The 13,915-nt window shown below is 41.8% G+C and overlaps 1 long non-coding RNA gene across 5 annotated transcripts in view; it reads left to right on the plus strand.

The window, feature by feature from the left end:
* Positions 1 to 2,215, plus strand: part of LOC133509352 (uncharacterized) — a 73,554-nt gene extending 71,339 nt beyond the window's left edge. For all 5 annotated transcript variants that reach the window (XR_009797296.1, XR_009797298.1, XR_009797295.1 and 2 more), the window contains one exon: positions 1,848 to 2,215. This is a non-coding gene — a long non-coding RNA (uncharacterized LOC133509352). The remainder of the gene's footprint in view (positions 1 to 1,847) is intronic.
* The last annotated feature ends 11,700 nt before the right edge of the window (positions 2,216 to 13,915 follow it).

Below are 13,915 nucleotides of genomic sequence, written 5' to 3' on the forward strand. Positions count from 1 at the left end.
AATAAGTTTACTCATACAGATTCAGAAATACGGTTTATATATCAATCATTTTAAGATGCATTGCAAATGGTGTTACTTAGATTGCAACACGTCTAATATTATGAATATTTTGATATTGAGGCCTTATTTTACTGTGTTAAAGAAAACAAAAAAACCTGACCGTGATTACTCACGTTCGCTCATTTTCAATGAAAGCTCCATATCACAAATTAATGGAAATGCATGATGATTTGTACCATCGAGAAAGGCAAGACCGAAGTAGAAGTGCTCCACTAGGTTCGCGTGAGCCACCACCATGTCTAACACATCCCTCGCACGGGACTTGATATCGCAGCGGACCACCACGGACTGTCCGCTCGGCAGCACGACCGTCACCTCCCTCTGAGACGAACACAAGCGGCCCTTTCTCGACTGCGGAGGAAACACACAACAGTACCACTGATGGGATCCAACACGGCAGTTTTGCCTTTTATAGAGATTAGAATGCTCTGATGACGATGATGATGATGAATAATAGTTAATGTTTTATTACTGCTATTGTGACAAAACATAAAACATGAAGTAAATACAATAAAAGAAAGCAGTTTGCAGTAAGCAGTGTTGAATTAGCCTGCGACATACAAGTACTGTGTCTAATATTTGTTAAGATAAGAATAAATAAATAAAGAAATCAAAGAACTAAAAGACAGAAATAGATGCTTTTAAATTATTTTTTGTGTTTATTAGTTAAAAAGTTAGTTGTTCTTAATTACGTCTATACCATTTATGCAGTTGTATGGAACTTCCCAAAATAACACCAAGGGGTACTTTGAATACAGTGGTACCTCAATTTGTAAGTGACCCAATTTAGGAGATTTTTAAGATATTAGCTGTCATTCAGACATTTTTTTTAATCTTGTCAGCAAGTTTTCAGTAACGAGCACCAGCTATGACATTAACAAATCTCACAACAAGCAGCAGTTTAGCAGAAAGTGGACATTTTTTTTTTTTAAGAGTTCAAATACTTGCTTCAAGCTGTTTATGAGCTCTCCCACTTGGGATTGACTATAAAAACAAAATATCAAACAAAACAATTACATATTTATTTAAACAAACTACCTGGCCATGTCTGACCAATGTCTTGTTATTATTATGAAACCTTATGAAACCTCCATTCAAAATGCCATGGAGGGACGAATGGAGTTTACTCTATTTATAAACCATTAAACAATTTATATTTGACCACAAATGGTAGCAGCACATGCAGATGAACCATACAAGAATAGGGAAAGGCATATATATATTTTCTGTATAAAGAAATAACTTATTAGTGCAGTTTAATTGTGACATTATTCTTTTGTTTCATCATGAAATTTACATGTGCCAAGTCTTGTTGTGTTATACAGCCCCCCAGTGGCACACCAGAAAACGCAACAATATGCCCATTGAATTATTGCAGTATTATTATGCGCAAACTGTTTATTTGCATTCTATTTTTGCATATTTTTATGAAGTAAAACACTGTCAAGTTCTATATTTCCTATTAAAAACTGAATGAATTAATGGCATTTCCATTCATTTCCATGGGGAACTATGATTTGAAATATGAGTGCTTTGAAAAAATTAATAAATCAAGGCACCACTGCAATTTGTGTGTTTTTTTTTAATTTATAAAAATAAAAAATAACAATGAAATCATCTAGCAGCCGTTTGGAGCCACACCTCATACTGAGAAGTGTTTTTAATATTTTAGTCATCTTTTGTAGCTAAACCAAAATATTGGTGAAACAGTCATTGCACCTAAATGGAAGTGAGTCTATATCATGCAATTTATCCAAGAAACATAATCCAAAATTTTACCACAATAGATCCTGGAAGCTCAAGAACAATTTGCTGTTCGTCAGCCATTCGGATAAATTCGGGACCCAAAGCCTGGTAAGAAAATGAGCAGATGACAATAATAATGTTAAATGGATCACACTGACTTTGTTTGTACTTCTTATGTCCCTAAATTCAGTTTCCTGCATGCGTAACTGCCATTTGCGTTACCCACAATACCCGCAAGACAACAGAAATCCAATAAAAAAAGCATTGCCAAATGTTCACGTATTCCCTCAGTTTTAAACAGTATGTTATCCAACCAAGTGGTTTTATAAGCTGGTGTATTCTTACCTTAGCTTTCCTCTGGCTCAAGCTGATGGAGGACTCGCTGAAGGTGATGGAAGGACTGTGAGACCTGCCCGACGTCTTGGGAGAGACGTCGTGGTGGGGGCTCCGGCCGAGCCAACTGCAGGTGCTGTCCCTGTGACGAGCCCCTCGTGGGAGCCTGAATTGCAGGAGGGGAGAGGTAGACCCAAGGTCAAAATCAGCACAGGCACGCATACGAGACATCCAAAACGGAAACAAGCTCATGTTTGAGTACATAACAGTAATACAGCACTTGCCTTTCCAAAGATGACCGGTACAAAGGTGCGGGTGAGCTTCTTGGGCGCTGTTTCCAAGATCTCTGAGGTAAACACCCTGGAAGAACGGCTTCAGGTTGAAGAGCACAAAATTAACGGGTTGCATAATACAGATAGTGTGTTCCCAAACATTTGATCTCATTTCGTAGTCTTTTAACAGCTAATTCTCATTACAGTAAAGGAAATGTGTAAAAATGAACAAAATGAAACCTTTTTTTCAGGCTAAAGAATGACTGACGAGCACTGAAAATGTATTTTGTGTGATAATTTGCTCAAACGAGTGCGCAGCATGCACTTTTTAAGAAATTAAATTTCAAAAAATAACAACTGGAAAGCAGATTTTACATATAAATTCTCATAACACGCAGTTATTATTTTATGTGCCGTCAGTACAGCAGTACTTTGGGATTTTGATGTGTTCACAGATAAACATCATTGTCATCAACATGAACATACCTGACTTGGAGTCCGAGTCTATGGAGTATCGTCTCCTTTCTGGACAACCTTCACTGAAGTCTGCAAATGGCCCTCGCCTTCCTGTCATGCAGGTTACATTTCGTGATGATGACGATGATTGGATGAATGCATTATTTCAACGAAGATGAGGCTATAGACGAAGGTCGGTATGCGATTACGGTCTCGGACAACCTAATCCCAGACGCGCTTTAGGTTAAGATTTTAATCCTGGGCGCTAGTTTGGTTAAGAGTAAATGTGAAAAATGAAACATTTACTTGAGCTCAGGTCTCTACAAAGTTCAGGTAAAGTCAACAATCTTTCATCTTGTTGTCAATCACACTATACCTCACTGTCGAACTGCTGTAATGCCTTGAACCCAAAAGTCTTCCTTGCCAGAGAGGATCTAACATTTTATGGTCAACATTCTAAAATGAAGACAGTAATCATTAAAGATGTGCCTTTTTTAAAAATGCTCGTGTTTGGCATCACACTGTGCGTAAAATGTTTGGACTCCCTTTTTTTTTTTTTTATCCATAATTTCATCCTAGAACCACTGGTGCGCTTGTATTTTGACCACAACATGATTGTGAAGGGCAATGTTATGTTTCATTATGTGATTTTATATATTTAGTGGCTTTAAAGTCATTTTACCACATGTTGGTGATGCTGATGAATTTGTTACCTGCAATGGCGCGCATGTTTGCCATTCTGATCTTAGATTCTGGCAGAGACTCACCATGAAGCCTTTCTCTGACCATCTGACTCCGCCCACTTAAAGGCAAGCTACTGTCGGAGCCATGGTCCATCTGTAGGAACGTGGACCTGTGAAAAACAAGCACTGCCAACCCCACGAAGCGCCCCCATGAACGGACTCACCGGTTCATTGAAGACCTCCTCTACCAGCTGCCTGATGACATCGGCAGACGGCGGCAGGCCGGAGGCTTTCTGACGACTCTCGCAGGCTTCCAGGATGGAGGTGATGGTGAGCCTGCGATGGGCCACGTCCTCACACATGTTGAGGAGGAGGCTGTTGAGATGGTCGCTCAACTGGACTGGCTGAAATAAAATATGATTGTACAGTACATCTTGAAAGATTGATGGCCCTTAATTTTCCCCCCACGTTTTATGTTCCAGCCTTATTAAAAATTTGATTCAATTCAGTGTCAGTCAGTGTTGCAATAACCACCCACGGTTGGTCCAAAGCCCAAATTTAAAAACAAAAACAAAAAGAAAGGGGCTGCGTCAGTAAAGGAATCATTTGTCAAAACTGTTTCAAACAAATCATGCAAGTAACTGCCTATGATGACCTCGGAGGGAACAAGTCACAGAAACATTTATTTACTTTATGTACTTTGCATGTAATTTCTTAGTTTTTTTTAATACTACTAAATGAAAGGAAAAAAAAATCCCGAAACACTTTTTCAACATTCATTCTTCTGTTTTGGGAATTTTGAGGGGAAAATGTATACACATTGAATCCATTTTAGGATAAGGCTGAACCATAGTAAAATGTGAAAAAGAAGTGAAGTGCTGTGAATACTTTCTGGATGTACTCTATTTGATCCCAAGATATGATTGAGTGAAAGTACCCACCTGATTTTGAGGTAGGTGAAAATCAACTGACCAGTAGAGAATCATACCCAGTGAATACACCAGCATCTGTGTCGTAAAAAAGCAAAATAGAAAAGGAAAAAAAAGAGAAAAATTCTTACATTTGCAATGTTAACCAATAGAGAATTCAATGTTGGAGCATATTATTTACATTGCATGACTCGACTAACTTATTTTTTTTAAATAACTCACAATCTTTTAGTTTATTAAAAATATTTATTAGAATAATCTTAGCTTCTCTCATGATAGGATATTTTTCATTGTTATCATTCGCTTTATTTGCTGATTAGCTGGCCGAATTAAAATGATTCTATACTAGCTTATAATTACAAAATTGATTTTGTATTTGGTGTCTCTCGATGCGCCAAATTCTTTTTGCCATTTTATACAATAAATGTAAAAAAAAACCCTAAACTTGTACCGAATATTTTGTGGACTAACTGTGCAGTACATAATGTATTTAAATCTGGAACCTTTTTGCAATTGCGACTTGGAAGTGAAGGCTCCACATTCAGCCACTAGATGGCGTGCTAATTTATTTGTCTTCCCAGACTACAGTGGCGTTATGTTATCAAGCAATAATAATGGTGTAATGAGTATGTCAGCAGTGATGTGAGGTTTTCACGATGCCGTTCACTGACCCTCTCTATGGCAGGTTTGGTTGAGCCGACGCGGCCCTGCAGCATCTCTGGAGCGGTGAAGGTGGACGCCTCCTCTGACAGGCCACAATTCTTAAATGCTATGCTCCCAGTAGCTGACAGGAGCAAGGAGGCGGGGCTTATGATGTTGCACATATTGTTTGGACCTGGGGAAAAGTGTCAATACAATGCTCATTCCTCTGGTGCATAAGAGAAGTGTAGAGACAAAGTGGTGCATGTGCAGCCATGAATCCTAAATATCCATTTGGGCAGCGATTTACCTTTATCGGAGGCGTCCTCTAAACACGCTGCCGTGGCCAGCAGCAGGGCCCACACCTCCTCCTCCAGCAGAGGCCCCCCTCGGGCCTCCAGTACTTCGGCTAATGTGACGAATGTGCTGCTCATCCTGCACACATTCCAAGTGGGTCACCTGAGCGCACACACAAAACACAGCCCTGATCCACAATGACATGGCCCCAATGCCATTTTAGTGGCAGTATCTAATTTTCGCCCAAATGCTCAGGGCCCTGCGACAGTTGGCCTCTTTTCCCCTCCCATTTTAAACCGTTTTTACCATATGAAAGAGAAACCTCAGTTACTGTATATATACTGTTAATTTGAGTGTATCGTTATCTCCCGCAGGTGTCATCTTTTTTTACTTTGGGAAAAAGATTTATCCCTACAGCTTGTCTGGGATGAACGCCAAATATCTACTTCAAGGCCAAAAACTCATCGAAACTAATGCAAGGCAATAAAAGGTATAGAAACATAGCATTCGCAAAACATGTGGAATGGATTGAACCAGGCGGCACTGTTGGGTCAGCTGGTAAAGTGTTGGCCTCACAGTTCTGAGGACCTGGGTTTGAACGGCCCTGTCTGTCTGGACTTTGTATGTTCTTCCCGTGTGGGGTTTCTCCAGGTACTCCGGTTTCCTCCCTCATCCCAAATACATCCAACATTAATTGGACAGTCTAAATTGCGTGTGATTGTGAGTGTGATTGTGAGTGTGTCTGTATGTCTCTATGTGCCCTGCGATTGGCTGGCAACCAGTTCAGGGTGTACCCCGCGTCCTGCCCGGTGACAGTTGGGACAGGCTCCAGGACTCCCCGCGACCCTCATGAGGATAAGCGGCAAAGAAGATGGATGGATGGATCGATTAACCAATGAGGAGCACTGCCGTCAGTTCAAAGAGTGTCCATCCTTTGTTTTCTACTGCTGTGCCCTGGACTGGTCGCCAGTGCCCACATAGACAAACAATCTTTCATTAAACAACCACTCAACAACCATAAAATTTCATCTTCAATGAACCCCAACATAAATACGTTGGGGAATGTGAGAGTACCCCCAGGAAATCTTCACAAGCGTAGGGAGAACATGCAAATTCCACACAGGAGGGTCAAACCCCCAAGATAAGGACTGTGAGGCAGATCTGTTAACCACTAGTCCAACATGTCTTGTGTTGATAGGTATGACCGGTTTCTTGGCCAATTTTATTTTAATTTCCCAGGGCGGGATTATTGAGTCAATTCTTGGGAGTCACGTGTGGGACCCTTAAAACATATATATTTAATGTGCATATTTTGCTGCATCACCAAATTGTGTAAATACCAAAAACATCAGCTATTTATCAAAATAGTACAGTAATTAAAAGACAAAACAAAGCACCTCTGCACTTGGTTGCTAAATGAAATCTCAGAATTCCAGCAAAGCGAATTTATTTATATTGCGCATTTCATACACAAGGTAACTCAACGTGGTATACATGATTAAAAAACTTTAGAAAAAAAGTAAAAAATACGTCTAAACATTTCAAAAAAGAAAAATTTAAAAAAGCATACAGTGCAACAAATCTTTAAAAGTGGAAATGCTCTAAAAAGAAAGAAAAAGTTTTTTTTTTTTAACTGGATTTAAAAATATTCACACTTAGGGCTGACATCACCTCTTTTGGCAGGTTATTCCACTTTTGTGCAGCATAATCGCAAAAATATTGCTCCACCATATTTGCTTTGGACTCTGTGCTCCACTATTGATCGATCTCAGAGCCCTACTACATTTATAATCCATTAGCATTTCGTACATGTATTCAGGACCTAAACCATTTTGTGATTTATAGACCAGTAGCAGAACTTTAAAATCTATTCCAAATCTCACTGGAAGACAGGGTAGAGACTTCAAGAATTGGAATAATATGTTCTGATCTTTTTGTTCTGGTCAGAACCCGAATTGCAGCATTCTGGATGAGCTGTAACTGTTTAATGCTCTTTTGGGGAGTCCTGTCAGAAGATCATTACAATAGTCAAGTCCACTTGAGATGTTATGTTCTTCAGATTGTAGAAAAGCCACAAATAGTCATTATATTTGCTATTTTTTTCCTGATTAGTACAGTACATATTATTGTTTCATGTATTTACCATGGCCCTTAAAGAAGTATTAAAAATTTCACAGATCCCCTAACAGGAAAAAGGTTTCCCACCGCTGTCTTAATCTATTAGTTTCACTGCCTGCTGCTGTCTCTGCTTGTCCCAAATCCTAATAGGCTTTCTTGTGACCTCCGGCTGGCTGTGAGGGAGGTGTAGCTGTGTGACGTGATCGATCCCATGGTAGCTTGCTGTCTCATGCTTGTAAAGCCGTCTCCAGTGTACGCTAACAAATGAATGGTGAGCATTGGAATTTTACATGGCAGGATAAGGGAATGATAATCATTTCCAATTGTTTTTAAATAAAGCAGATCAGATACAATACAAAGCAGGACTGGGCGTGTAGCTTACATTTCTTTGCTTGGCTAAGAGGGTTAATTAACAAAATTCAGTTTTTTTTTCCTTAGGGAAACAATGTCTTCTTCTTCTTTTCCTTTCGGCTTGTCCCGTTAGGGGTCGCCACAGCGTGTCATCTTTTGCCATCTTAGCCTATCTCCTGCATCTTCCTCTCTAACCCCAACTGCCCTCATGTCTTCCCTCACCACATCCATAAACCTTCTCTTTGGTCTTCCTCTCGCTCTTTTGCCTGGGAGCTCCATCCTCACCTCCCTTCTACCAATATAATCACTCTCTCGCCTCTGAACATGTCCAAACCATCGAAGTCTGCTCTCTCGAATCTTGTCTCCAAAACATCCAGCTTTGGCTGTGCCTCTAATGAGCTCATTTCTAATCCTATCCAACCTGCTCACTCCGAGCGAGAACCTCAGCATCTTCATTTCTGCCACCTCCAGTTCTGCTTCCTGTTGTTTCTTCAGTCCCACGGTCTCTAATGCATACATCATGGCCGCCCTCACCACTGTTTTGTAAACTTTGCCCTTCATCCGAGCAGAGACTCTTCTGTCACATAACACACCAGACAGCTTTTCCCAACTGTTCCAACCTGCATGGACCTGTTTCTTCACTTCCTGACCACACTCTCCATTGCTCTGTATTGTTGACCCCAAGTATTTGAAGTCGTCCACCCTCGCTATCTCTTCTCCCTGTAGCCTCACTCTTCCCCCTCTACTTTTCTCATTCACGCACATATATTCTGTTTTACTTCGGCTAATCTTCATTCCTCTCCTTTCCAGTGCATGTCTCCATCTTTCCAATTGTTCCTCTGCATGCTCCCTGCTTTCACTGCATATGACAATATCATCTGCGAACATCATGGTCCAAGGGGATTCCAGTCTAACCTCATCTGTCAGCCTATCCATTACCACTGCAAACAGGAAGGGGCTCAGAGCTGATCCCTGATGCAGTCCCACCTCCACCTTAAATTCCTCTGTCACACCTAAGGCACACCTCACCATTGTTCTGCTGCCATCATACATCTCTTGAACTATTCTAACATATTTCCCCACCACACCAGACTAGGGCATGCAGTGCCACAGTTCCTCTCTTGGTACTCTGTCATAGGCATTCTCTAGATTCACAAAGACACAATGTAGCTCCCTCTGACCTTCTTTGTATTTTTCCACAAGCATCAACAAGCCAAATAATGCATCTGTGGTACACTTTCTAGGCATGAAACCATACTGTTGCTCGCAGATGCTTACTTACTTCTGTCCTGAGTCTAGCCTCCACTACCTTTTCTCATAACTTCATTGTGTGGCTCATCAACTTTATTCCTCTATAGTTCCCACAGCTCTGAACATCCCCTTTGTTCTTAAAAATGGGAACTAGAACACTTTTCCTCCATTCTTCAGGCATTTTTCGCCCGCTAGTATTCTGTTGAATAAGTTGGTCAAAAACTCCACAGCCATCTCTCCAAATTGCTTCCATACCTCTACCGGTATGTCATCAGGACCAACTGCCTTTCCATTTTTCATCCTTTGTAGTGCCTTTCTGACTTCCCCTTGGTAATCATTGCCACTTCCTGGTCCTTCACACTTCCCTCTTCAACTCTTCCTTCTCTCTCATTTTCTTCATTCATCAACTTCTCAAAGTATTCTTTCCATCTATTTAGCACACTACCGGCACCAGTCAACACATTTCCATCTCTATCCTTAATCACCCTAACCTTCTGCACATCCTTCCCATCTCTATCCCTCTGTCTGGCCAACCTGTAGAGATCCTTTTCTCCTTCTTTCGTGTCCAACCTGGTGTACATGTCTTCATATGCCTCTTGTTTAGCCTTTGCCACCTCTACCTTTGCCCTACGTCGCATCTCGATGTACTCCTTTCGCCTCTCCTCAGTCCTCTCAGTATCCCACTTCTTCTTCGCTAATCTCTTTCCTTGTATGACTCCCTGTATTATGGGGTTCCACCACCAAGTCTCCTTCTCCCCTTTCCTACCAGATGACACACCAAGTACTCTCCTGCCTGTCTCTCTGATCACCTTGGCTGTCGTCGTCCAGTCTTCCGGGAGCTTCGGTTGTCCATCGAGAGCCTGTCTCACCTCTTTCCGGAAGGCCGCACAACATTCTTCCTTTCTCAGTTTCCACCACATGGTTCTCTGCTCTACCTTTGTCTTCTTAATCTTCCTACCCACCACCAGATTCATCCTACATACTACCATCCTATGCTGTCGAGCTACACTCTCCCCTACCACTACTTTACAGTCAGTAACCTCCTTCAGATTACATCGTCTGCACAAAATATAATCTACCTGCGTGGTTCTACCGCCGCTCTTGTAGGTCACTATATGTTCCTCCCTCTTTTGGAAATAAGTGTTCACTACAGCCATCTCCATCCTTTTTGCAAAGTCCACCACCATCTGCCCTTCAAAGTTCCTTTCCTGGATGCCGTACTTACCCATCACTTCTTCATCGCCCCTGTTTCCTTTACCAATATGTCCATTACAATCTGCACCAATCACAACTCTCTCGCTGTCTGGGATGCTCAGAACTACTTCATCTAGTTCCTTCCAGAATTTCTCTTTCAACTCTAGGTCACATCCTACCTGTGGTGCATAGCCGCTAACCACATTATACATAACACCCTCAATTTCAAATTTTAGTCTCATCACTCGATCTGATACTCTTTTCACCTCCAAGACATTCTTAGCCAGCTCTTCCTTTAAAATAACCCCTACTCCATTTCTCTTCCCATCTACTCCGTGGTAGAATAATTTAAACCCTGCTCCCAAACTTCTAGCCTTACTACCTTTCCACCTGCTCTCTTGGATGCACAGAATATCAACCTTTCTCCTAATCATCATGTCAACCAACTCCTGAGCTTTTCCTGTCATAGTCCCAACATTCAAAGTCCCTACACTCAGTTGTAGGCTCTGTGCATTCCTCTTTTTCTTCTGACGCTTGATCCGGTTTCCTCCTCTTCTTTGTCTTCGACCCACAGTAGCTGAATTTCCACCGACGCCCTGCAGGTTAGCAGTGCCGGGGGCGGGCGTTGTTAACCCGGGCCACGACCGATCCGGTATGGGATTCTTTAGATGAACGCTCATATTTGTTTGGCACAGTTTTTACGCCGGATGCCCTTCCTGACGCAACCCTCTGCATTTATCCGGGCTTGGGACCGGCCTACAGATTGCACTGGTTTGTTCCTTGTTGCATGTTCCTTTAAAGCTAACCTTTTAGATCAAGACTAAATTAAGAAACTTTGGTACCTTTCTGCTACCCTTACTTAAACCCAAAAGTACATCGAGTATTAGTATCAATATATATTGGGATTCATGGTGCAGAATGTAATTTATTAAAATCTAGTGTGAGTCCAAAAGCAAAGAAATACTTTGTCATTGATGCTCAATCGAATAGCTTGCAGTATTTTTCTCCAACGTTAAAAAAAAAAAAAAAACTGTCAATGACATGTTTTGGGCCTGACCTACAGCTTGGGAACACCTACTTTAACAGGTCCAATGGCAGTGTTTCCTTACTCCTCACAAGTATCACAGCAACCCAATTACGCTAGTGTGGATCAAACGCTTACTCGTGTCAGAGGGATTGGCAGTAAACAAGAGCGACAAACCATGGAAAAAACAACTTTTATTACGTATTTGTTGCAATGGCTTCACAAGGTGCTTCCTTGCATCCGGTGGTCTCAAAAGAAATTTCGAAAGACCATCTGACGCAAACTAAGTTATGTGAGTTACATACATAATGCTACGATTTTTTTTAATTCATTGCAGCCTCTACTGCACCTTTCGGGGGTTCCATTCTTTTACTGTAGATGTCTACACTTTAGTCATAATGATTTAAGCCAATAACTACCGTGTTCTTGACATCCTTGATCTACTTTACAAGCCCATCAGTCACTCAAAAGGGAGGCGTTGCTGTTTATGAAATGGGGACTACCTATGTAGGTCCTCTAACTTTCTAACATAGTATTAGTAACACTGTATAACAGATAAATATTACAACAAAATGGGCCTGATGGTAGTGTCATGCTTCAAAGGTAAATCTCAGCGTTCCATTTTAAGTGAGATGTCCACATTCCGAGATCAATGCTACGCAGGCTTACCTGGTCACATACGTAAACCAGCAGTGTTGTGCTGTGTGTTTTATCTTCAGTGCTCCCACCACCAAGTCTCCAAAATAATCTTCCCGATCATCGCCTCGCTGCTTTGAAGTCTCCCGGGGAAGTGCGGCTTGTCCTCGGCGCGGACCTCCAGGATGGCGGCGTCAAAGCGGTCATGGAGCCCCTGTTCGTTTGCTCCTTCGCCGCCGCCTCCAAGACTTCAAACTTTTTTTTTTTTTTAACCTGTAATTTGCTCTATTATTAGCACCTCGACGCTAAACACATAATTGGATCAGTCCTCGCGGCTTGACGGAGACAAGTCAGAAGCACCAAGAGTGGGAGATGAGAGATGAGCCACGCCGATGTAACTAATCCGTCTGACGGCCCCGCGGTGCAGAGGATCAGCGAGGGGGAGGTTTGCGGTACCGTAGCCGTTGAGAGGACGGAGCTGCTCGGCCAGAGGCTGCCTGCGTGCGTGCGCTCCGGCACAATGATCATAACGCTGCGGACTCTCATGGAACAAGGGGTAAGACAAGACGGCTGCTACTGCGGGAGTCTGAAACGGGACGTCCAGGTGGCGCTCCTATGCGCCTCTCTGCAGGCCCTGCAGGGGCATCGTGCGCAGCGGGCACCGGGGGGGAGATTCAGGTGGCTGCAGGGATGATTGGACGATTCTGCCGCTTTCCTTACACCGATCTGCACAATGCGGATCCAATGCTGGGGGAACTCCATTTGGTCCTTTTTAAGTTAGCAAATGAATCGTGCAAAAGCATATCTTCCCGATTAATAATGGGCTCAATTAAGATTTACTTCTAATTTTGACATAAAGTCAGTCAATTAAAAAAAATCATTTTTCTTTGCTTGGGTGCTAGTGTGTCTGGATTTTAGTTAATGATATTCATCATCTTTGATGAAATAATGATAGATTGCACTCAACGTTTAATGGCCTTTGAGTGGCAGGTATACATTTTTGAATCATTCATTCATCTTCTGTACCGCTCGGGTTGCTGGAGCCTAACCCAGCCGTCTTCGGCTGAGAGGCAGCGTACACCCTGAACTGGTCACCAGCTCATCGTAGGGCACCTTTCACTCTCCTGCAAAATGACAGAAATTGAGTTTGCCTTCCCTAGTTCTCAGTTGCTCAACCAATCAATAGTTATATATTTAATAACCAAAACTTCATATTCCTTCTGATTTCAAATGTATTATTGTTCACTGTACAGTATTCAACAATCAACTCCGTATACTGTATTTAATAATATGATGTAATAATCACAATCATCATAAGAAGGAGGGAAACCCCAACTTCAATGTGGCTCATGACAAAAAGTGAGTTTGTAGTACTTACTTCTCAATTCCAATTTTGTCATTTTGAAAGCAGCCCCCCCCCCCACACACACACACACATTGCTTTTGCATTACACATCTTGAAATCACTGATTATCGACCACTTTACCACGAGACATTATCAGGTGTGCCGCTACAAGTTATCCAGTTTCATTTAAATGACCTGATTTTTTTAAATTTACCTACTACAAATGTACCTTGGTTCATCTGTTTACGTGATGTACAGTGACAACCAGAACAATTGAATGATGTTGCACTACTACAACACACGATCATTGTTTCAGTACATATAGTTTTTGTGGTACAGTATTTTCATTAATGGCAAGATTTTTCAAATATTATGCAGGTGTTCCTATTGTCATGACTGAGCAGTGTACAGTTCTTGTGCAGTTGTCATAGTGCAGCATTATGGGAACAGATGTACAAAGGGACCGTTTGTTTTCCGTTTGCATGTTCTTGTGTGTTTCTCCAAATACTTTGGCTATCTGCAACATGGCAAAAACATGCACGTTAGAATCATTGAAGGCTATAGGTATGCATGTGAGTGTG

Source organism: Syngnathoides biaculeatus, chromosome 12 (genome assembly GCF_019802595.1).
Source record: "Syngnathoides biaculeatus isolate LvHL_M chromosome 12, ASM1980259v1, whole genome shotgun sequence".
Taxonomy (NCBI): domain Eukaryota; kingdom Metazoa; phylum Chordata; class Actinopteri; order Syngnathiformes; family Syngnathidae; genus Syngnathoides; species Syngnathoides biaculeatus.